The sequence below is a fragment of the Epargyreus clarus genome, unplaced genomic scaffold (genome assembly GCF_041222505.1).
Source record: "Epargyreus clarus isolate Ecla_fem2 unplaced genomic scaffold, WU_Ecla_fem_2.2 ptg000003l, whole genome shotgun sequence".
Taxonomy (NCBI): Eukaryota; Metazoa; Arthropoda; class Insecta; order Lepidoptera; family Hesperiidae; genus Epargyreus; species Epargyreus clarus.
The window spans coordinates 16681028-16704769 of record NW_027332211.1 but is presented as its reverse complement, the minus strand read 5'-3'; the positions used below and the strand labels follow the sequence as shown (position 1 = coordinate 16704769).

The 23742-nt window shown below is 34.3% G+C and overlaps 1 protein-coding gene and 4 non-coding genes across 5 annotated transcripts in view; 3 read left to right on the top strand and 2 right to left on the bottom strand.

Annotated features, from left to right (window-relative positions):
- Positions 1 to 3637: 3637 nt before the first annotated feature.
- Positions 3638 to 3709, top strand: TRNAH-GUG (transfer RNA histidin (anticodon GUG)). The gene has a single exon. It is a non-coding gene; the product is annotated as a tRNA-His (tRNA).
- A 5573-nt stretch (positions 3710 to 9282) lies between these two features.
- TRNAH-GUG (transfer RNA histidin (anticodon GUG)) lies at positions 9283 to 9354 on the bottom strand. The gene has a single exon. It is a non-coding gene; the product is annotated as a tRNA-His (tRNA).
- A 1035-nt stretch (positions 9355 to 10389) lies between these two features.
- On the bottom strand, positions 10390 to 10461 carry TRNAH-GUG (transfer RNA histidin (anticodon GUG)). The gene has a single exon. It is a non-coding gene; the product is annotated as a tRNA-His (tRNA).
- A 305-nt stretch (positions 10462 to 10766) lies between these two features.
- Positions 10767 to 10838, top strand: TRNAH-GUG (transfer RNA histidin (anticodon GUG)). Its single transcript has one exon. It is a non-coding gene; the product is annotated as a tRNA-His (tRNA).
- A 4790-nt stretch (positions 10839 to 15628) lies between these two features.
- The window catches only part of NGR-A17 (neuropeptide receptor A17), an 83969-nt gene continuing 75855 nt past the window's right edge, over positions 15629 to 23742 (top strand). Inside the window, exon 1 of the mRNA XM_073091000.1 lies at positions 15629 to 15969. The gene's annotated coding sequence lies outside the window, so the exon portion shown is untranslated. The remainder of the gene's footprint in view (positions 15970 to 23742) is intronic.

The following is a 23742-nucleotide window of genomic DNA, read 5'->3' as shown; positions in this document are numbered from 1 at the left end:
GGCACGGCAGGCGACTGTACGGCAAAACGGTAAATTTGTAATAATGTTTTGTGTCCCACCGCTAAAGACACGTTACCCCTCAGGATTAAAAGGGTTCATGGACACTACGTCAACAACGTACGTGTTGGCAGACTTTACTAGTTTTTGAGAATATTCAAAATTCTTCGTGAATTAGAGGTCTGAGTCCACTAGAGAGCTGCAGTGGACTGTAGTTGCAATATATTATTTTGTTTTATAGACACAAATCGTATAGAAATAGGCTAAGAACATATAAATAGGATTTTCTCTTTTGTCTCTCAACCGAATTAATTTGTACGATTTTATTTTTTAGCTATTGGCATACGTTATAGCATGATGAGTGTAAACATACATGTCTAATATAAAACCTAAGTATACTAATATAAAGAATTTTCGGCATGGAAGCATAGATGCTTTTCTAAGTAATGGTAATAACGTGATATGACTTTATAATTACTCTTGTAGTAATACCGCCATTAATATGTAGCACACAGCCTTATAACTCGTACACTTAACACAAGAGCAATATCCGCGGTACATTATGTCGTAAGTTAAACTAATGTGTGTATTCAGGCTTATTCGTGAAGAGAATTAAGCGGAGTTGTGAACATGGAGGGTACAATGCGTTATTATAAGGACGTAGGGTCGACTTAAAAGTTTAATATCTTTTCTTTAACTTTAAAAAGTATTCATATATTACTCGTACAACATAATTGCATATAAATTCAAATATGACCTTTATTTATTTGTGTGTAGAAAATATCGTACACTTTTTAAGAGGTAGAAATTTTGATCTTTGGTAAAATATAAGATGTTTTTCAAAATTAATTTAAATTAATAAATAGTTTTTACAACGTGGACAAGAGACGGTATCTCTAATTGAACTTATATAATTTTTATTTACAAAACTTTTTACAAATAATTATATCTCTGATATTTTCAGGACTATGACAATAATAATACGTACTTCTTTGTCAGAATATACTTTTGTTCCTCGTCTCATTAATGTTCCAGTTGGGTAGGTTTTATGTAAATATATTTCCAACCATTTCACTCCCATTATAGTGTAAAAGATATATGGTATAATTTACTGGGAATACTGTCTCCAGGCTCGTAAAACTGTTTTATCTTCGCAGTAAGTACTCGTCAGGTACTATGGGTATATTTGTAACTAAAATATCGATATTTATATCAATATTAAACAAAATGAAACATCGATATCTAAAAAAATAATATTTTATACAGTAATTAGCTGACCCGGCAAACGTTGTGTAGCCATATAAAAAAAAAAATGTTAAGGATGAACAACCTTTATCACTTAGGGGTATGAAAAATAGATAGTAGCCGATTCACAGTAGCGATGCGCGATTGTTACTAAAAACAATCGAATTATTCGATTGTTATTGTGTTCGATTGTATTCGAATAACTATCGAAATTCTTCGATTGTATTCGAATAACTATCGAACAAGCGAAATTGTTCGATTGTTGGTCGATTGTTCGATTGTTCGTCGATTGTTCGATTGTTCGATTGTTCGTCGATTGTTCGATAGTTCGATTGTTCGTCGATTGTTCGATTGTTCGATAGTTCGATTGTTGGTCGATTGTTCGATTGTTCGTCGATTGTTCGATTGTTGGTCGATTGTTTAGTACACGCAAAACTAGTAACAGCGCAGTCAAGCGATACGCGATTGTTACGTAAAAATGGAACTATCGAAGCTATTTGGTTGTTGGTCAACTATTTAGTATACACAAAGCTACTAGCAGCGAGGAGCCCCTAATTTCTGTGTTTAAGAAATCTGAGTCAGTCTTATATATTTGGTGGAGGAAGCGCACGTGCGTCGTGCACCCTTCCGCTGCTTCGTTGCATTACGTTATTTAATGGTGCGTCCACACCTTGCTTCTCGCACTGCTCACTGCGCCTCGTGGCCACACACTCTCACACCCTACTCGCGTTGTTAACATTATTTTTCTTCAAATATATAGTATTTCACCGAGTAATTTTAATGTAACTATGAGTACATAATTTTTTGTGATAACTTTTATCTATAATATACGCTAAAAAGACATATTTTATATTTTATGTTAATGTTTTTCTATAATATGCGCCATGGAGACGTATATTATATTTTTCAGATGACCTTTTTGAAAACGTTGTCATGAAACGAACTTAGGGGATGACTACGACATCTGGATTATCGATGATACTCCATAGTATTTGATACAAAATGATTTATGGTATAATTATTTCTCAACAATATATAGTACAATTGACTAAAATGTAATACAATACTTTACATTTTCCAACCAGTGGCAAGTGACGATAACTTTGCAACACGACGCACCTGCACATTGTCCTGAGCACACGCATGTGGCCGCGCGGTATAATTTGTATTCGGTCGTCGATTGTTATTCCAAGGTCGATTTTTATTCGTACGTCGATTGTTATTTCAAGGTCGATTTTTATTCGAACGTCGATTGTTATTCGTACGTCGATTGTTATTCGTACGTCGATTTTTATTCGAACGTCGATTGTTATTCGTACGTCGATTGTTATTCGTACGTCGATTGTTATTCGTACGTCGATTGTTATTCGTACGTCGATTGTTATTCGAACGTCGATTGTTATTCGAACGTCGATTGTTATTCGATTGTTTTTTTGTTACTACGAATAAATCGACAATCGATTGTTGATTCCGTCGATTGTCGATTTATTCGATTGTTTTTTTTAGAACAATCGCCCATCGCTAATTCACAGACCTACTGAATATGCAGATAAAATTTGGTGAAAATCGGTAAAGCCGTGTCGGAGGAGTACGGTAATTAACATTGTGACACATTGTGATAACATTTATATATAAGATAAGACTTGGTCGGCGAAAAAAAGTCGATAAATTAAAAAATATATATATATATATATATTTTTATAGCTTTGTATTTTTTGATATAATCAGAATATCGATATTTTAAGCCTTTAATATAAATATCGATAATTTCTAACCAATTTGCATCCTTACTCTTAGCATGTTGACATTTCGTAATGGCCCGTTACGTTAAAGCATCTTGGAAATTGATTATCTGTAAACCTTTTTGATGTAAAGTTGACAATATATGTAACTCTGTTTTTATTAATGTTTTTAGCGTATTAAAGCATGGTAAAAATGTGTTAATTGTAGTGTCTGATTTAGTTTTATATGAATAATCCTCAGCAAAAAGAGAGTAAGTTGTCCTGGGTGTACGTATGTGTCACGGAACAATAAAACTAAGTATGTATCTATATATTGACATCATTGTTTCCAGATTTTTGTGATTTAAAATACACTTAATGAATCCTGTGGTGAATTTTTCTTCCTCTCGAAAGCTAGATTGCCTATACGAATGTACTAGGCAAGTACAAATTTTAGGTATCATTTGGAGATTTTTTCTGGCGTCAAAGTTCACTCATATAATTACAGCAGTATCTTTTTTAATTATTTATATCTATTTTAGTAAATATTGTACTCGGAACCAATCAATTATAGTGGATCAGTTTTTGTAAAGTATTGCAATCCGATAAGTGAAAGTGTCACATCGAGTGCGATGAATAATTAAATTTTGGTCACTCTGTCACCCGCTCCGGTAGCCGTGATCGTCTAGTGGTTAGGACCCTACGTTGTGGCCGTAGTAACCCAGGTTCGAATCCTGGTCACGGCAGCGAAAGCTGTCTCGGCGGGGCTTCTATTTTAAACAAATAAGGTTTAATTTTAGAATGTGTAATCAATGTTTTTGGTTCCTTATTATTTTTCATTTTCTTTGCGTTTTAGTATAACCTAGTTCAAAAGATTCAATATTTTAAAACACATCCCACGTTTTAACATTGAAGAAATAATGTAGCGACCCGCGTCTACGCTCCGTAGACGACGAGTCTTTCTACGGTTGTATTATTGAAAGCTACGCTAATACGATTTTATGTACATGGTGGGTAAGACCAAGCTTATTTTAAAGTGTATTTTCTATACGATTGAAGTACGAGTAGTAAGTGTGCATGCAGTCCACACAGCAGAAAATGTTTACTATGGCTCATGGACATCATAACCAACCTTACACGGAACGAGAGTAAAACATGTCAATAATGGTTGTATTGCTACTTCTCAACATTGAGATGGCCTCATAATTCATAATTCTTTTTTTACATAATAATCATAAGAGTCAGCCAGCATCCAAACTACTAGCGAAACTCAAAAACGGCTTCATGTTAGAAATATGCAGTATATAGTATTCAGGTGGTAGAACCCTTTGCGGTTCGACTCCGGCGGCACCACCGCCACACCTATTTCTACCTAATAACAGTAGTGTTAAACGCTGCTGTGTTCCGGTTTGAAGGGTGTGGTAAGGGAGACAGACTTTACTAGGCGTTCCAGCTTAGTCCTCAGGGGTAGCGGCGCATCTGAGGCCGACCTCAGGTAGGAATATCTAATCCTATCTGGGGTTGATTACAGATGTCCATGGGCGGCAGTAGCCACTTACCATCAGGTGGACTGCATGCTCGTCTGCTACTCTTATATTATAAAAAAAAAGTATATTGTTGCGGCTGTACCTCCCCGGCCGAATTATATTGGAACCTTACCTTTTAAAATTATTTGTCATGTAATTCTCTATTATAAGTATTTTATCACAAATGAGGCATTAAGTAAATAATGGTTGTTATTAGGAAAAATAAAATTTAACTCTATGGCCTTGGTCTATGGTTCTTGCAAATGGCTGTCGCTGTATTGAGGAAGAATAAAGTCTTTACTAGTTTCAAACAATCGTTGTTTTTAATTTCGTTGCCCATAACCCAAGTGGTTATGGGCCCAGGATACTCTGAAAATAAAAATACAGAAGAAAGTTGCATAGAAAAAGTTACAATCGTATTTGAAAGAAATTTGACAGAACAAATGCAACATGGATTCCACGCGGGCAATGAATCTAGAAAAATTTGATGGAAATAATTTTCGTCAGTGGAAATTTCAGATAAAATGTGCTCTAAAAGCGAAAGGAATAGATATTTCGAAACCAAAACCTCATGGAGAGTGTACAGAATGGCTCAAAAATGATGGCATGGCAATGTTCATCATAACCTCTTCGATGGATTTCAAACAGATAACTCTTATAGAAAATTGTGAAACTGCCGCTGAAATTATGTTAAAATTAGAAACAATCTACGAACAAAAAAAGTGAATTGTGCAAAATGTTAATCCACGAAAAATTCTATCAGTACAAGATGTCACCATCTGACAGTATAGCTCAACACATTTCAAAAGTGGAAACCTTAGCTAAACAATTGAAAGAAAGTGGTGAAGCTATCAGCGACATGGCAATCATAACTAAGATACTGGGAACTTTACCTTCGAAGTATAGAGCACTGCGACAAGCATGGATGTCTTTGGATCCAAAACAACAGACTATTGTTAACCTAACTGCACGTTTATTAGATGAAGAGGCGAGCTTAGCAGGTGAAGAAGAGCAGGAGACAGCTTTCCTTGTTGCCAATAAAGGATGGCAAACAAAGCCAAAACAAAGTAAACAAGTAGCGAGTGACAGAAATACAAGTCAGAGTAATAAGTCAAGTAAACATAGGTTTGAATGCTATAACTGTGGTAAGAGGGGGCATTTCGCTAGAGAATGTCGTGCTCCTAAAAAATCCAATACTAGAAAACCTCGGCAAGAAGGTGCAGATATGTTAGCGTTTTATGTGGAGAATAATTCATGTAATACTGAAGAGAATATTTGGATTTTAGATAGCGGTGCCTCTGCCCATATGACTTTTAGAAAGGATTTCTTTTTGGAACTCTCTGAATGTAACCAGAAGACATTGACATTGGGAAATAAACAATGTGTGGAAGTATCTGGCATTGGAAAAGTATTGATACAGAGATATGTCAATAAACAGTGGGAGACTAGTGAACTGCATGATGTGTTATATGTTCCAAGTTTAAGAAGAAACTTATTCTCTGAAGGGGTGATAATACGAAAATTATACTCTATTGTGAAGAAAGACACAAGTGCACTGATTTACAAAAATAATAAGGTTGTGATGAGTGCAAGTATTAAAGAAAACAATTTGTACGAGTTGAATATAAAAACAGTGGTTCCAGATACATGTAACTTAGTTCAAAATAGTCAAAGTGATATGAAAATGTGGCATGAAAGGTTAGGACACATTAATCTTAAACAAATTAAAAACATGAGTGCAAATAGTGTTGTGACAGGACTAAAAATGATTGACAATGGACAAAGTAAGTTTGTGTGTGAAGCGTGTGCATATGGGAAGCAAAGCAAGTTCCCATTTCACAAATCTGAGCGAGGTGAACTACAGCCTGGTGACCTGGTTTATTCCGATGTTTGTGGACCTATGAGTATCTCGTCTGTTCAAGGTATGAGATATTTTGTACTTTTCAAGGATGCTGCAACGAGTTACAGGCATGTATATTTTATTAAACACAAAAGTGATGTCTTGGAAGTCTTAAAAAAGTACAATGCTATGATTAAAAATAAATTTTTGCATAATATCAGAATATTACATACCGACAATGGAACAGAGTATGTAAATAAAGCTTTTATTGAGTATTTAGACAGAGAGGGGATAGTTCATGAGCGTACTGCTCCATATACTCCAGAACAAAATGGACGGGCAGAAAGGGAAAATCGTACCATAGTAGAGAGTGCACGTTCAATGTTATATGCGCGTGATGTTCCATTGGAGCTTTGGGCAGAAGCTGTACAATGTGCTACATATATATTGAATAGAATACCCTCCACTCAAACTCCAAATACAACAGCTTATGAATTGTGGAACGGGATCAAACCACAATTAGGACATGTTAGGGTGTTTGGTAGTATTGGCTATGTTCATGTTCCAGATCAATTAAGAACAAAGTTAGAGAAGAAAAGCAGGAAAATGATACTTGTTGGCTACGACAACATCAACTATAGAATGTATAATATGGATACAAAGAAAATAACTATTTCTAGAAATGTAGTGTTTGATGAACATCATATTCCAAGCATAAGGAAAAATATTGCACAAATAAGTATTATTGATGAAGAAGATTCAAATATAAATGGAAGTGAAGCACAAGAATCTAATGCGCATAATAAATTGGATGATACTCTAGTGAATAGTTCGGCAATAGATAGTGAAGATAGCATGCTTAGTTGTGATGGGAGTAACACTGATGACCCTGACTATGAACCATCACAAGAATTGTTAGATACAACAGCACACACAGTTAATTTGAGACCACGTATCAATAGAAATTATGAAGCAAATCTTGTAGAGCTATCATTGCCTCAAACATATGCAGAGGCATTGAATAGTCCACAAAAGAACAAATGGTCTGAAGCTATCAAAGAAGAGTTGTTAGCACATAAAGAAAATAAAACTTGGACTGCAGTTAAAAGGTCTGATCAACGAACCCTTACTACGAAATGGGTCTTTACCTTAAAGAAGAATGAGAATAATGAAATTGTGCGCTATAAGGCTCGTTTATGTGCACGAGGATTTAATCAAATAAAAGATATTGATTATCAAGAAATATTTTCTCCAACAACCCGTTATGATTCTATTCGAGTTGTACTTGCTGTTGCTGCAAAGAATAATTTACGAATTCAACAGTTTGATGTAAAGACTGCCTTTTTAAATGGGCATCTTGAAGAGGATATTTTTATAGATATACCTGAGGGTTTGTCAATTAAAGGTGATTTTGTATTGAAATTAAATAAATCACTGTATGGTTTAAAGCAAGCACCTAGATGTTGGAACAAAACATTTACCGAGTTCTTGTTTAAATATGGTTTTGTCCAATCTCAGGCTGATCAGTGTATTTACATAGGCCTTTTTAATGGTACTAAAGTATTCTTAATAATTTATGTTGATGATGCCCTTGTAATATCATCAGATGAACAACTTATAAAAGAGATAATTGAATATTTAAAACAAGCTTTTCAAATTCAAATATTAAATTTCAAATATTTTGTGGGCATGCAAATAGAACATATTAATAACAATATATACATTCATCAGGAAAATTATATTAATCAGATTATTGAGAAGTTTTGTATGAGTGATGCAAATCCTGCTAACACTCCTGCAGATAGCAATGTTATTATTTCAAAGAATTCTGATGAAATTGTTGTTGATTTTCCTTATAGAGAAGCTATAGGTTGTTTATTGTTTTTGTGTTCTGTCTCAAGGCCAGACATTTCATTTGCTGTTAATGTATTAAGCAGATATGTAACCAATCCAGGTCCACAACATGTAAATGCTCTTAAACGTGTAATTAGGTATTTAATAAAGACTAAAAATTTGTGTATAAAGTACAGTGGAGAAAGCAATGATCTTGTTGGATATTCAGATTCAGATTTTGCTAATGATATTGATACACGTAAATCCACTACAGGATATTTGTTTATGATGAATGGGGGACCAATCACATGGTCCAGCCAGAAGCAGAAGACCGTTGCTCTTTCCACTACAGAGGCTGAATATGTTGCTGCTAGTGAATGTACTAAAGAGATATTGTGGTTGAAGCAGTTATTGTCTGATTTAGGTGAAAGTTATGATTGTATCACATTATATGTAGATAATCAGAGTGCCATCAGATTGATAAACAATCCCGGGTTTCATAAGCGAACTAAACATATAGATGTCAAATATAACTTTGTACGGGAAACCGTTGATATGGGTTTAGTTAAAATTAATTATGTTCCAAGTAATTGTCAATTAGCAGACATTTTGACTAAAGCATTACCCACTCAAAGTTTTACTTGTTTAAGAGATCAGATTTTATTTGATGTCAATTGATTTTTTTTTTTGTTATTAACTTGTAAATGGAGTTAAATTGTAGTGGGAGTATTAGGAAAAATAAAATTTAACTCTATGGCCTTGGTCTATGGTTCTTGCAAATGGCTGTCGCTGTATTGAGGAAGAATAAAGTCTTTACTAGTTTCAAACAATCGTTGTTTTTAATTTCGTTGCCCATAACCCAAGTGTTGTTTATTTTTAATTAAATACATAAGCATAACATGTATATATCTAATTATTGAGTTAAAAATAGTGTATTGATTAAATATTAAAGTGTATTAATATTCATACTTTAACAAAAAAAACATCATATACTTATTCTTACATGTGACGTTTATTTAAAAAAAAAAACGCGGAAAAAATGATCAAAATAATTGAACATGAATTATTTTTGAACGAAAAAAAGTGGCTAAAAATAAAGCTCCGCCGAGACAGCTTTCGCTGCCGTGACCAGGATTCGAACCTGGGTTACTACGGCCACAACGTAGGGTCCTAACCACTAGACGATCACGGCTACCGGAGCGGGTATCAGAGTGACCGAAATTGCTGTACATTATCGAGAGTATCAATACTTTCACTTCATCAATCCACTTCATTTCACGCTAATTTATTCGATTTTGATATCTTAATAATAAGTACATACAAAAAATAAACTAGTTCAGTTACTCTTTCTTACATAACTTTTTAAAGTATTAGCCTGTCAAATAAAGTTGTTGAATAAAATAAATCAAATCGGTTAAAAATAATTTAAACCCGATGTATTAAATATTTGCATTTTTTTATTACACACATTTTTTATAAATAAAAGCGTGTTACATTGAAGGAGGTAACAAATTAAAAAAAAACATTATAACACCTAAAACGTGTTTTGTTTGTCAATCACAATGCTGATGCCCATATTGGGTGGGTTTCTTGAAATATGTACACCGCCATTATGTTACAGCGGTCATATTGGATTGACAACAAAACTAAATTTATATGATTGCATTGTCACGCGTAATTAAGATACATGCTAAATTTCAGCTCAATCAGATACTGGGAAGTGGTTGAAGTTTAGATTGCAAGATTTGATTACAAACACCCGGACAGGTGAAACTAAATAAAAGCTTGTAAGAATTAAGTTTTGACAATAAAATGAAATAATTTTTTAATTGACAATATTTTTATAAAATCCTTAATAGTGGTGTATTTAAGTCATTGTTATATAAAAGCTGACAGACTGCATGCACGTTTACTATTTCAATCTTATAGAAAAATACTTTTAAGTTAGTTCGCTCTTGCGCATCACATAGGTAAAATCGTTAACGTAACTTAAACGAGCGTAGTAAGAGCCATATTGCACGTCTACGGAGCGTAGACTCGGGTCGCTACATTATTTGTTCAATGTTAAAACGGGGAATGTTTTTAAAATATTGAATATTTTGAACGTGGTTTAACTAAAACGCAAAAGGAAAAAAATAAAACAAAATCTGTAAAAACAACGAATATAAGGAATATTATTTATCAAATCCAACCTTAAAAAAAGAAGCTCCGCCGAGACAGCTTTCGCTGCCGTGACCAGGATTCGAACCTGGGTTACTACGGCCACAACGTAGGGTCCTAACCACTAGACGATCACGGCTACCGGAGCGGGTGACAGAGTGGCCGAAATTCTACATTATCGAGAATATCGATACTTTCACTTCACCAACCAATTTCATTTCACGCTGATTTGTTCGATTTCGATATCTCGTCAATAAATACATACAAAAAATCAACCAGTTCAGTTACTCTTTCTTACATAACTTTTAAAGTATAAGCCTATCAAATAAAGTTGTTAAATAAAAGCAAGCTATGACAACAAATTATATGCTTTTTCAATTGGCAGTATTTTTATAAAATCCATTATAGTGGTGTATTTAAGTGATTATAGTATCTGCTCCGATAGCCGTGATCGTCTAGTGGTTAGGACCCTACGTTGTGGCCGTAGTAACCCAGGTTCGAATCCTGGTCACGGCAGCGAAAGCTGTCTCGGCGGAGCTTCTTTTTTGCAATAATAAAACAATTTAAGCATTCATTATAAATTTGATTAAATATGTGTTAGTGATGTACGGGTAATGGTGGTAAAATGCAATATTATCTATTTTATTATCACATTGAAGGACCAAATAATTAATAGTGGTATATTGTTTAAACCGATATAACTCGTATAAATTTTAAAAGTAAAACTAAAATCTACTTTCAAATGACGTTCAACAAAATAGTCTTAGAGTTTATAAAATAAGTTCTCAATCTAACGTGGTTAATATTCTATAATATGAACCGGTCTATCTGTCCATACGAGCTCATGAAGCGAAATCGTAAAACATGAGAAAATGGTACGGTAAACATGTCTTCATGTTAGAATATGTATTTTCCATAAATCTAACAATAGAATAATGTTTTCCTTTGTGGCTTATTGCAAATTCAATTTTGCCAGAGACTGGAACAATTTCAGTATTTTCGAATATACGTTCTAAACTTTTACGGTTTAAGCTTTTAGTATTGAATTTTTAAGCTCGCACAAAGCTCTTGTAAAACAATGTTTGATATCATATTTGTGGGCATGAAGTTGCAGATATCAAGTACCTAGTCATTGTCTTTATTTTTATTATTATAGAAATAACAAACGAGTACGAAGTCAACCTGACAGCAAATTGCATCTATTGTATAGACAGTGTGTAGGGACGTTTATAAACAACCCTAGGTAAAAATAAGATTGCTATCGGGGGTTAACCACACATGTGTTATTACCCTAAGAACGTAGTTGGAACGCGTCGTATTGTCTTACCCTTCATCATCATCATCAACCCATTACTGTGTCCCACTGCTGGGCACGGGTCTCCTCTCAGAATGAGAAGGATTAGGCCGTAGTCCACCGCGCTGGCCAAGTGCGTATTGGTAGACTTCACATACCTTTGAGGTTTTTTTTTTATATATATCTCAGGTATGCAGGTTTCCTCACGATGTTTTCCTTCACCGTTTAAGCAAGCGATAATTAATTTCTAATACGCACATAAATTTGAAAATCAGAGGTGCGTGCCTGGGATTTGAACCTCGGACCGAGGTTCAAACTCTCGATCGAGAGGCCGCGTTTCTTAACCACTAGGCTACCGCTGCTTTTTACCTTATCACAGTACAAACCAAAACATAGCAGCACTTAACCTGATGTTATAAAAAATAGACGCGGTGGTAGTCCCGCAGTCGAACCAGCAAAACTTATATTACCATTAAATAGCTATGGCTATTAGCGCTTGGAGACATACATTATAATTGTATCATTATTGAAGGAGCAAGTGTGAACACTAATCTACATTGGAGCAGTGAGCAGGTGGTAGTCCAGACATACATTATAATTGCATCGTTATGGAAGGAGTAAGTGTTAACACTAATTCATACTGGAGCAGCGAGCAGGAGGAGTGAGCTTCAACCCGCCCCAATTAAAGGAAAAGAATTGTTGTGTCACTCGATCGCTCCTCTCAGTCCACAATAAACTATCATATCGCACGCATTTTTCTATTCCAATATAATTAAGAACAAAACCTTTGGATAAAAATAGGTCATAAATAAGTAAGAACATTTCATCAAATTATTTTAGTTATGATACCCTTAAAACTACAAAAAATACCTTACGTTTTGTCTAATTTGGTAAAGCATTGTAGATCACGTAAAACTTGGCAAGTAACAATTTTTCTACAACTATAAATATTATCCAGTAATGTAAATCTTTTAATAGATTGGAGCGACAATAAAATGCTAACTTATTACAGTTTTAAAGTGTTCCTGAAATTTGTTAGCTTGCCAATCGCAGTTCAATGGCCTCTGAGCCAAGTGAAGTTAGTCACAGAGCATATTTCAACTAGAAATGGTATAACACCGTAATTAATAATACCTGCTACGCTCGGGGCAAGTGTTTTCATATCCGGACAGGTAACAAATGACGTTGACAGATAACAAATGTACATGAAGCCTCGGTTGTTACCATTTCCGCTTTTGTACATGAAGATATATAATTACTAGCTGACCCGGCAAACGTTGTGTTGCCATATAAATAAAAAAAATGTTAAGGGTGAACAACCCTTATCACTTAGAGGTATGAAAAATCGATAGTAGCTACTAGTAGTTACTAATAGTAACTGACATTCTGACTCGAGAATTTATATATATAATAACCGACTTCAAAAAAGGAGGTTCTGTATTCGAGCTAGGTATGTATGTAAGCTTGTATATCTGCGATTTTCTCAGAAACTACTGATCAAATTTAGATGGAGTTATGTTCATTAATCTACGACTAAAGAATCTACTACATTCTTTTATTTAGACTAATTCTAGAAAGGCAATTCTATTTGGTATAAGTTCTATATTCGTAAATGTGTTTTTGTTGCCAATTGTATGATGAGGATGTAGTTTTGGTAGTAATAACGAATGAGTACAAATTACAATGCTATTCGAATAATTTAATTATACAGGCAATGTAATTAACAATACTATAAAGGGAATTGTATAAAATATTAGTATTCGTACAGATATATTCATTGGTTATATGTATATAAATAACTTTATTTAAATATTTAAGTGGTTCCATTGAGTTGATGTTATCTTTAATATACTTGTGCATTAATATGCATATGCAACATTAGTTAATACTAATGTTTAGTTTTATATATTTATTTACTGAACATAATTAAATATAATAAAACAAATTACAAATTATCATAAAAACAAAAAAACCCGAAGTAATGTACCGTAAATATAATCTAATATTATCTGGGGTTGATTACAGATGTCTATAGAAGGCAGTAGCCATATACCGTGATGACTGCATGCTCGTCGGCTTGTCCTATATTATTTAAAAACCGCACATACAGGAGAGTAGGTACATAATAGTGGTGGAGAAGCTCATAGGAGGTGACCTCAGGTCAGCCGCAATCCCTATATAACTACTCAAGGAAACCGGCAACGGTGACCAAAACTATCTATTCCTTCCAGCACATAGTCCTGGCTGAGCTTTGGGCTCGCCACTAAAATTCGGTAAACCTGTGTAGACCGCTAGGGCTACCAGTAACTACACAAATCGAAAAAAAAAATGGTGAAGAGTGACGGCATAAGACAGCTTCATGCCGTTTGTCGTCACGGCATACGAGTGGATTTTATTACCACGGCGCGCCAATAGATATTTCACATCAAAAGCCCCAGATATTGTACTATTTAAGTAGAATTTTGTATGAAAGGATTTTCAACAGAATCAAGTCAATTTATCAAAAGGAATATAATGTAAGTATTCGTAGTATTGAAGCGTGCTACAATAGATATGGTAATGCTGTCTAGTCTTGCCACAATCTTTTCTTAACTTCCAATTGAATTTTCTTCTCGACGGATTTTTTGTAGTTTAATTTATTTTAAGTTATACAAGTGATATTCAAGAAAAATGTCAAATGAACGTGACTTTTATAGTCTTTTACTCTTTTATTGGTTACCTGTAGTTATTTTTTTAATAGCATTATATTGAATTATAATTCGGGACATACCTTTATGTCTTATCTTAAGAAGGACAACGAACGATAATTCTATTAAGCTAACTAGTACCTAACATAAATAGCGTTAGTTAATTGTGAATGTGTACAATAGGCAACAGTAGTGCCACATCTATGTTTGCATTATAATATAAATGCAGAGGTGCTATGTTAACACATAATACTTCTGCATTTATATTATAAAAAATGAAGTTAAAAGAGTGGCTTACCTTACAAACATACGATGATCATTAACAAAATATTTTTGTTCTATGTAGGAACAGATATCTATTTGTCCACAGCCAGTAGTCACTTAACATAATTCATCATTCACATACAATAAAGGAGGCAAAATCATTGATTAAATCATGTACATAACAGAAATAATATGATTTAATTAATGAAAATGACAGAAAACATCACTTCATTAGGCTTCGGTCTAAATGAGCCACGTTACCGACCCGATATGTTCCCGACACGATTATTAATGAATCTAAAATAAACTTATTTAACGCTTATTGGCAATTTAGAAGTTAATTAATCATAGGCAAATGACTGCTGATGCAGTTTATTACCCCGCCGTTAGGCCGATTGGGCTACGCGTCGATTAAATTATTAATTGATGTTCAAGTAATTTTACATCATTATGGCTCTACCATACTGTAACTGTAAAATGTCCATTTAATATTCCATACTTATACCTATTATCCGTTTAAGTTGCGTATAAGGATCTATATTTATATGTGTAATTCAATATTTCCCATGAAATTTATCACATATTTTTACTTTGTTGTTATCAAGAAATCAAACATTAGCATGAAAATACTTTATCAGGATTTTTAAGGAGAACCTTAGTTATTTAATAATACTATCTACATAATGTATCAGTCAGCGACATCAGAATGTAAAGTAATATCATTAGTACTACCGTACAAAATAATATATATAGTTATATACCAATTTGAAAACCTTTACTGCACAAAACATAGGTGAACCTGAACGTAAGGACGCAACAACATTACATACGATGGGAAAATTCAAAGCTTCGTTAATCCGGTCAAGCATCGGATCGGACATCCCTAATGAAAATATCGGACCCACATCAAATTCCCAACATATGACCCTAATCGGACAAGAAAAATTACTCTTTTAAAGAGCCATTACTCGCGACCCACATTACGAGGGTTTGTTTACGGCGAAACCGTCTTGTGTGAACCACCCCTTTCTGAATTCAGTTTCAGTTGACGGGCGCTCGCCGTACAGTATGGACCGGTCTGTGGGAACGTACTTGTGAAAACGCGCGAAATAACAAACAACAAACTAATTTAAGATACAAGTGTAAACATACTTGAGTGAATCTGCAACGTTTGCGGAAGTTCGGCTGTATTTGTGTGCATTTATTTATAAAAGTAAATATAAACTTTTCGGACTGTTTGTGTAAATACTAGTTCGTATTTCTAGTTCTATTTTTCGGTCGCCTATTTCGATTTACGAAGGAGCTTAAGAAGATATTTTAATTAATCCGCTGCGATGGAAACCACTTGGAGTATTTACGGAATTCGCCACGAAAATTCGACTAGTATCGGATTCGAACGCCGGTAAGTCGAATTTTTAATTAATGTTAGATTGAGAAAAAAAACATTTTTATCGACATTATTAAATCACTTATTGGTATATGATGTGCCAGGAATTAGTATATATTTCTCTTTGTATTCATTTTCAGGAAATAGTTCCGGTTTAACTTTACCTCGTAATTTTATTGTCATTCACAGCTTAATTTTAAACCATTAAGATTTCTATTATTCTAAGTATTCGATGGCTTAGGTTACAAAGGTGGCATTATCAGGGTAAAAGAAAAACTCTGATCTTGCCGCTCAATCCATCTGTGAACAATGAAGAACACAAGACTATGTAATTGCATGCCAATTTGTATGATGACTATTACTTACACTACATACAAGTCCGCATACATTCTCACAATTTTCAAATGTAAGCTCATTTAAACTTTACCTTCTGAACGAAAAAGACTTACAGTTCACTCTTTGATGTGGTTACGGACTTGTACGGACTTTCAGCGTACGATGTACAAAGGGTACAAGGAAAGAGTTGATGAACTTTATCTTCATTATTTATATTTTTATAAGATTCTAAGTAGAAAAAAGCCTCTGCCGCCACGGGCATCCCTAACTAACTCCTTATAACAGCAGTTCTATAACAGTAAGTTATTACTTCTAAGAATTAAAATGTTGCACCAACACCCTTCTATCAACCAAGTTGCGGTGGTACCTTCTTGTTAAACTGTAATAGTTCAACAAGTGAAAATCCTGTCAAAGTCGAGTAATTTCAGAGATTAGCCGGAAAAAACAGACAGACAGACAAAAAAATGTATTCTGATACTTATATCAATATCGAATATACACTCATGCTCAATTAGTAAACAGGTTTTATTTTGACATTACGAACAGCCACTTTTATTATTTGTATAGATAATTTTATTTATTTGTAAAGATAAAAATATACTTTGATTTATTGACAAGATTCCAAATAAATTCGACATTTACAAGTGGCTAAAAATACTATCAATTTAATACGTAAGCAAAGTAATTTTATTTGAGCACCTCTGCAATTTGAATTAAAATGTTTGAAATCTGTGAAAGGTCCTTTATTATTATTCAAGTCTATCACTTTCATTCAATGTCTGTTTAAGAAAAAAAGAAATGGTTTAGATACTTAAATTAGTTTCCAATGCCGCCTCTAACAGAAAATTCAAGAGATGTCTGTCTTAAATTAAAATATTTATGTCCCAAAATCTTGTTTAAGTTTCAAGAGCATTTCTTTTGAGACTTTAAATAAATACAAATTCTAATTATTTTTTCCAACATTTCAGACGAGAGTAATTTAAAGAGGTTTTTAACACATTTTGAGAAGGTATTTTTATTAAACTCGTTTCTATGTGAGGATGCGGTGACTGGGTACATATTTTATTGTATAAACTACAGATCTATATAACGAATAATAATATACAATGAATATATAATATTTTTTTATTCGGATCTTTTTTCTATGTCGAAATATTGGTATAGTAAGTGAGGTTACGATAATTTTTCTTTTTAACATTAATTGAAATATTCTTGATATTTATTTGAAATATTTTAACATAATTACATCTTACAAGATTTTTGTATCTATTGTGTCTTGTTTATCTTAATATATATATTATTTGTTACGTTTTATGAATAAGTATCAGTGTTGACTGGTCTAATTTGGGATCCAGTTTGTGTAAAAGTTTTCATCAACTGCTCTTAGTGCCGAATAAAAACGTTTAAAAGTAACTTCCGTTCGCAGCTCTAAGCGCATTTATAACACCAGTATTCAAACAGTAATTGAAATTAGACCGTAATTAAAATGTTTTTATTAAAAGGAGGAAAACAACATATAAGAATTTGCATGTTTCCAAAAAATATTTTGATGGAGCTTATGTTTATGAACAAGTTTTGGTGTTTAATGTGCTACCAACCAATAATTAGACAAAAAAAGGTGCAAAATTGTTTTGTCTTTGTCCATTTATGATAACATAAAATAATGGGTAATGAAGAGAAAATACATAGTTTATTGATTTTGTTACGTACAAGTACATCCTTTAAAATAGTAGTTGTTTTTAATAGCAGCGATTTTATTAAAATTTACCTTATACCTTATAATATAAACCGTAAGACAGGTAATTGGCTAAAAGTATTCTACGAATCTTCACGTAAAATATTTTGATTTTGACTTTAATTTTCATATGTATATAGCAACAACGACCAATGCTTTGCCAAGTGGGCTTCTGTCCAACGATTGGCCACGCTTGACTATGACCACATAATTAAAACTTTACACAAAGGAGCTTTCCGTCCATCAGACGTATTGCATGTTGAAAAACTCATTGAAGTTACTCTACGAAAGCCATAAAACTTACGATCTCACCCATTAGGTCATCCGGCGCTACGTAAAGCTCGTTCTACACTATCTCTAAAAAAATGGCGTTTCTTTTTTTATTTAACAGATTAGACTTTTTTATAATATAGAAGTAGCAGACGAGCATGCATGGCATGACGATGGTAAATGACTCCTGTTGTCCATGGAAATTTGTAATCAACCCCAGATAGGATTAGAAATTCTTACTTGAGGTCGGCCACTTATGCTACACCTGAGGACTAAGCTGGAAGGCCTCAGAAAAGTATGTCACCCTTACCACACCCTTCAAAACGGAACACAGCAGCGCCTAACACTGCTGTTATTAGGCAGAAATAGGTATGGTGGCGGTGGTGCTGCCGGAGTCGAACCACAAAGGGTTCTACCACCTTCAAAAAATGTATATTTAAAAATGTGTATATTTCAAAATGGATAAACTCTACTACTATTGAGTTATTTTTTCCAGCATCTAGCATCTGGCGTCCGGTTTTTCGGCAATTCGGGGTTATCCGGCATTCTGGCAAAACGGCACATAATTACCTAATTAGCGGTGATAGCATAGTGTTATGAATTTTAGCGTTTTATTCTGGTGTCCAGCTTGTTTGATAATGATCCATTTATTGTGATACAACACTTTTTTTTGTTAAGATATTGTTACTACAATTACTTACAATGGTTTTTCTAAATTTCTTACAGTTTCGTTATCAATTTTACAAAATAACCTTGTAAAATAAAATACCGTATTGTAATATAAAATACCGAGTGTATTTACGTACCCACATATGTGATTGGTACGTGTCGTATCGTATAGTATCGGTCCGTAGGCGTAGTAGGCGTATTATATATCATACCTAAAAAATATAATTGGTTACTTTCTTGGTAATTTTCTGCATTTTTCTTTAACGCGCCAAAAGAAACATACCTTCAAAAATCGCTAGCTATTCATCGTCGTCCGTGAGTTCATTACTTTAGACTTTCCCAATATTTTCCATGACGGGCCCGCCTAAAATGCTTAAGATTTTATCCTCGTCGGTACATAACATTAATATTTACGATGTTTCTCTCAATACGGGAGTTTTAGAATTATTTCTTCATATTTCACGACACAAAGCGGCTTGACAAGTATCGAGCAGGTTTTAATGTATCATACTTTTTACATGTGTAGAAATATATTTGTAACTTTTTTTATAATATAGGAGTAACACACCATCTGATGGTAAGTAGGTTCTGCCGCCCTTAGACATATGTGATCAACCCAAGATAAGATTAGGTTCCTACTCGAGGTTAGCCACAGATGCGCCGCTACCTCTGAGTACTAAGCTGAAATGCCTCGGAAAAATCTGTATTCCTTATTGTATAGGTATATGCTGTTATTAGGCAAAAAAGGTGTGGCGGTTGTGCCGCCGGGGACAAACCACAGAACGTTCTACCATATTCTAAAGTTTCCTTGGGAATTAGCCAACAAAGATACTTTTGCAAGCGTTTTTTAACTTGCATTCAATTTTATACCAATTAACCCCAACCGATTGAGATGAACTTTTGCATAAACATTTGGTTTGGATGACAATGCATTATTAGATTCGTTGCGTCATTCTAAGTCGAATATGGCCTTAAGATAGCCGACCAATTATTTGTTATGCACTCCTATGTTATGGGTATGAAATGAAAGTTTCTGAAAATAATACAAACTTCTTTTTTAACTTTTTTAACATTTTGTTTGTTATTGAAGTTGCAGACGAGCGTGTAGTCCTGCTGCTAGTCACTGCCATCTTAAAATCCGTAAATATATTCAAAGAGGATAATAGTTCCACTTGAGGGCGGTCAAGGATACATTGCTTCCTCTAGAGAATTACCAAAGCCCCGCGTAAGCATTATCTTATAACCGTTCAAACGAGAACACAGCAGCGCGTAATGTTGCTATTGTAAGACGGAGATTGGCATGGGAAATAGAACTAAGTGACAGATGACACAAAACTTACGCCGTTCGTTCGTTCGTTTATATCAGAATAGCGTTTCTGAAAAAATGGTCTACAGGCCACTCTTGGTCCGCATTGACACTAGAATTAATCCTCGAAGATTTGCAGGAATTTTTACTCATTATTTTTATACTAATTTGGACGTCGACGCGACAGAAGTACCATTTCTTTACCGACTTCCTTCAGAGAAATATTACAGGAAAATCTTTTTTATTCAAGTGGCAAAATAATTTGCGAATTCATTCGTGGCAAGACAAAAATGTATTAAAGGGTCCATTATGATGAAATGTTTAAGAACCTAAGATCATAAAGCACAAAATTTTGCACATGATTTTTTTACGAGTCAGACGAGTATTAGGGAATATTTTTGTAGAGAAAACCTTTATGACGTTAAATCGGACGAAATATCGTAGAATAAATTAGTGTGAAAAGTTTCAGTATAGTATTAGGAAAACGGTTTATAGAAAATCCAGGGTCTTCCAAACATAGACTTAATTTAACGCTAGATTCTAGTGGCTGACCGATGGAAGAGAGGACGTGGGGTAACAGGACAAAGGCTTTATTAACTGCTTGGTCGGCGCTAGCTAAATTATAGTCTAGCCCGCCTTTATATCACCCCGGAGAATAATCTCAATAATAGAAAATTTAACGCTAGCAAATTGCTTTAGTATTTTACCCGTCCGGCGATAGGAACCGGTAGGTATTTTAGGTTAAACGACTATCGTTTGGGCAATTATTAAGTTTAGCGATTAAAGTGTGATTAACGCGACCAATAAAACGTCGTCGTTAACCCATTACTGACCCACTGCTGGGCACGAGTCCCCACTCAGAATGAAATGGATTAGACCATAGTCCTCCGCGTTGGTCAAATGCGTATTGGTAGACTTCACATATCTTCAGTAAGGTATGCAGGTTTTATCATGATGTTTTGCGTCGCCCTTAAAGCACGCGACAATTAATTTCTAATACACACATTGCACTTTGGAACCCCACGATTGAGGCCAAGTTTCAACTACCACGCTATCACTACTTATGCTTCTATTCTATGCACGTTTGCTACTTTTATGTTTTTTTTTTTTTTTTTTTTATAATATAGGAGTAGCAAACGAGCTTGCAGTCCACCTGATGGTAAGTGGCTACTGCCGCCCATGGACATCTGTAATTAACCCCAGATAGGATTAGATATTCCTACCTGAGGCCGGCCACAGATGCGCCGCTACCCCTGAGGACTAAGCTGGAACGCCTCAAAAAAGTCTGTCTCCCTTACCACACCCTTCAAACCGGAACACAGCAGCGCCTAACACTGCTGTTATTAGGTAGAAATAGGTGTGGCGGTGGTGCCGCCGGAGTCGAACCACAAAGGGTTCTACCACCTTCAAATTAAATGTCATTAAAAATTACGTCATTAAAAAGTATTTCGGTTTGTTTATATTTATATGTATAACATACATCTGTATGTAATTGTATGAATTTACTGTACACTCATTAAATTTCAGCACAAACTTTCCGGAAACTTTCCCTTTATGCACTGTTTGCCGCTTTTGTGGCATGAAATTACATTTTATAATTCGACGCCGTGAGTAATGATATTAATAGAGTACACAAATTATTATGTAGATATAATACATAAGGTGTATGTAATGTAAGTATTAACCTCAATTATGTATAATAACCTTTACTTAACAAGTTAGCTTCCGAATTACTTTTGAGCACAGCTACAGGTGAAAGCGGTAATAGCTTAGTGCTTAAACCGAGATTTAAATTTAGTCGAGGGGTCAAAAGTTCTAATTCCTACCTACCATTTCAAAATTTTGGGCTAATTAGGATAAATAATATCATTTGATACAATAACAGTGAAGGAATTAATCATGAGGAAACGCGGCTGAGAGTTCTTTGTGAGTTTTATGAAATCTAACAATTGACCAGCCTGTGACCTTTCACTAGAAAATAAGTCCTTTGTAGTATGAACTTCCTTATCTTTGTGACATTTGATTTGTCTTGTGAATACAGAAGCATGGCCTATAAATGTGATAACGCTTCAAATTTCTGTTGGTTGTGCATTTGAAGATACCCCTACAGATTTTACAAATTTATTTTAGTACCGATAAAACATATTTCCTCTTTGTTTCTGACGAGAACAATACAATGCAATCGCGCGAACACTGGCATGTAGGCGTTCGTTTGATTTCGGATAAAAGCCAATGAAAAAGTTTTGTCATTGACAAAGCAGTGTTTGAGTTAACGACGTGCATAATTTTATTCCATTACTAGCTTTACCCGCGGCTTCGCTCGTGATCAGTACCTTTACCATGAGTTTTTACATTTTGACAAATATGACTGTTTTGGTATTTGTTTACGTATTTGCTCATACAATTTCCAATCAGCGCCCCTAGCGGAATGTATCAGAACTAAAGTGTCAGTAACGTAACATTAAATGTCTAAATTGACAAAATGGCGCTTTATGTTTTGTCTCTCTTTTTTGCTAACATGTGAGGCAGACAAAAAAACTTAAGCATTTTCTTATTGTTACGTTTAGTCAGTCTACTGAAGCAAACGGCTAGAATAATGGATTGAGTAAACGTAACGTAAAATTGTGGGATGTTTTGAAAACTGGTACGGGTACAGAGGTCGTTGTCAAGTTGTTTTATCTATTCCACGGGACCGGTACTTTTTATGTATAAAAGTTACCCTATGTCCTTTTCTGGATTCCTGAAAACAAAATTTCATGTCAATCGGTTTGATTAGGGCGTGAAAGCGTAGCAAGCAAACACACTCACTTTTGTATTTGTTATATTAGTTAGGATACTGATAAGGTTATGATTATAATAATTATTGTACTGTTTATATTATAACATACTAGTTTATGTAATTTTATGGGAGTCAATTTCCTTGGTACATTCGGATTCGGATAATAAGGAAATGACGTTGAATTAAGTTTTTTAAACACGTTTTAAGCATGATAAGTGATTTATATCAGACTGAAATGTAGAGACCCAGGTTCGAAGTCCGTCCAGGCTTTCCAAATGAAAAATGTAAATATTTAATCTGGGAAGGCTTGTTCGTATACTTGTTGAATTTTGTTTACTTTGTAATGTTTTGTTAATGTATGTAATTAAAACTATGCAGATAATTTTAAAATACAACATACCCGTAAAATACTCGCTTAACTATGTCCTATAATATACGATATTTGCAATTGCATACGACACAAAAACTACGCTTTTCCCCATTTATCAAATCAGTTTCGCGTATATTTTCCTGTTATTGTTTCCAGAAAACCTCAGTCGTTAGATATAAGGGGGATTTTCACGAGTTTAGCTTTGTCGTTTTGGAAGCAAAAACTTCATTTCTTTTGTTCCAAGAATTAGTTAACCACGCCGAGCGTCGTTTGTTTTTAAGATAATTGACCATTTATGACGCAATGATCAGGATATTGTAGAA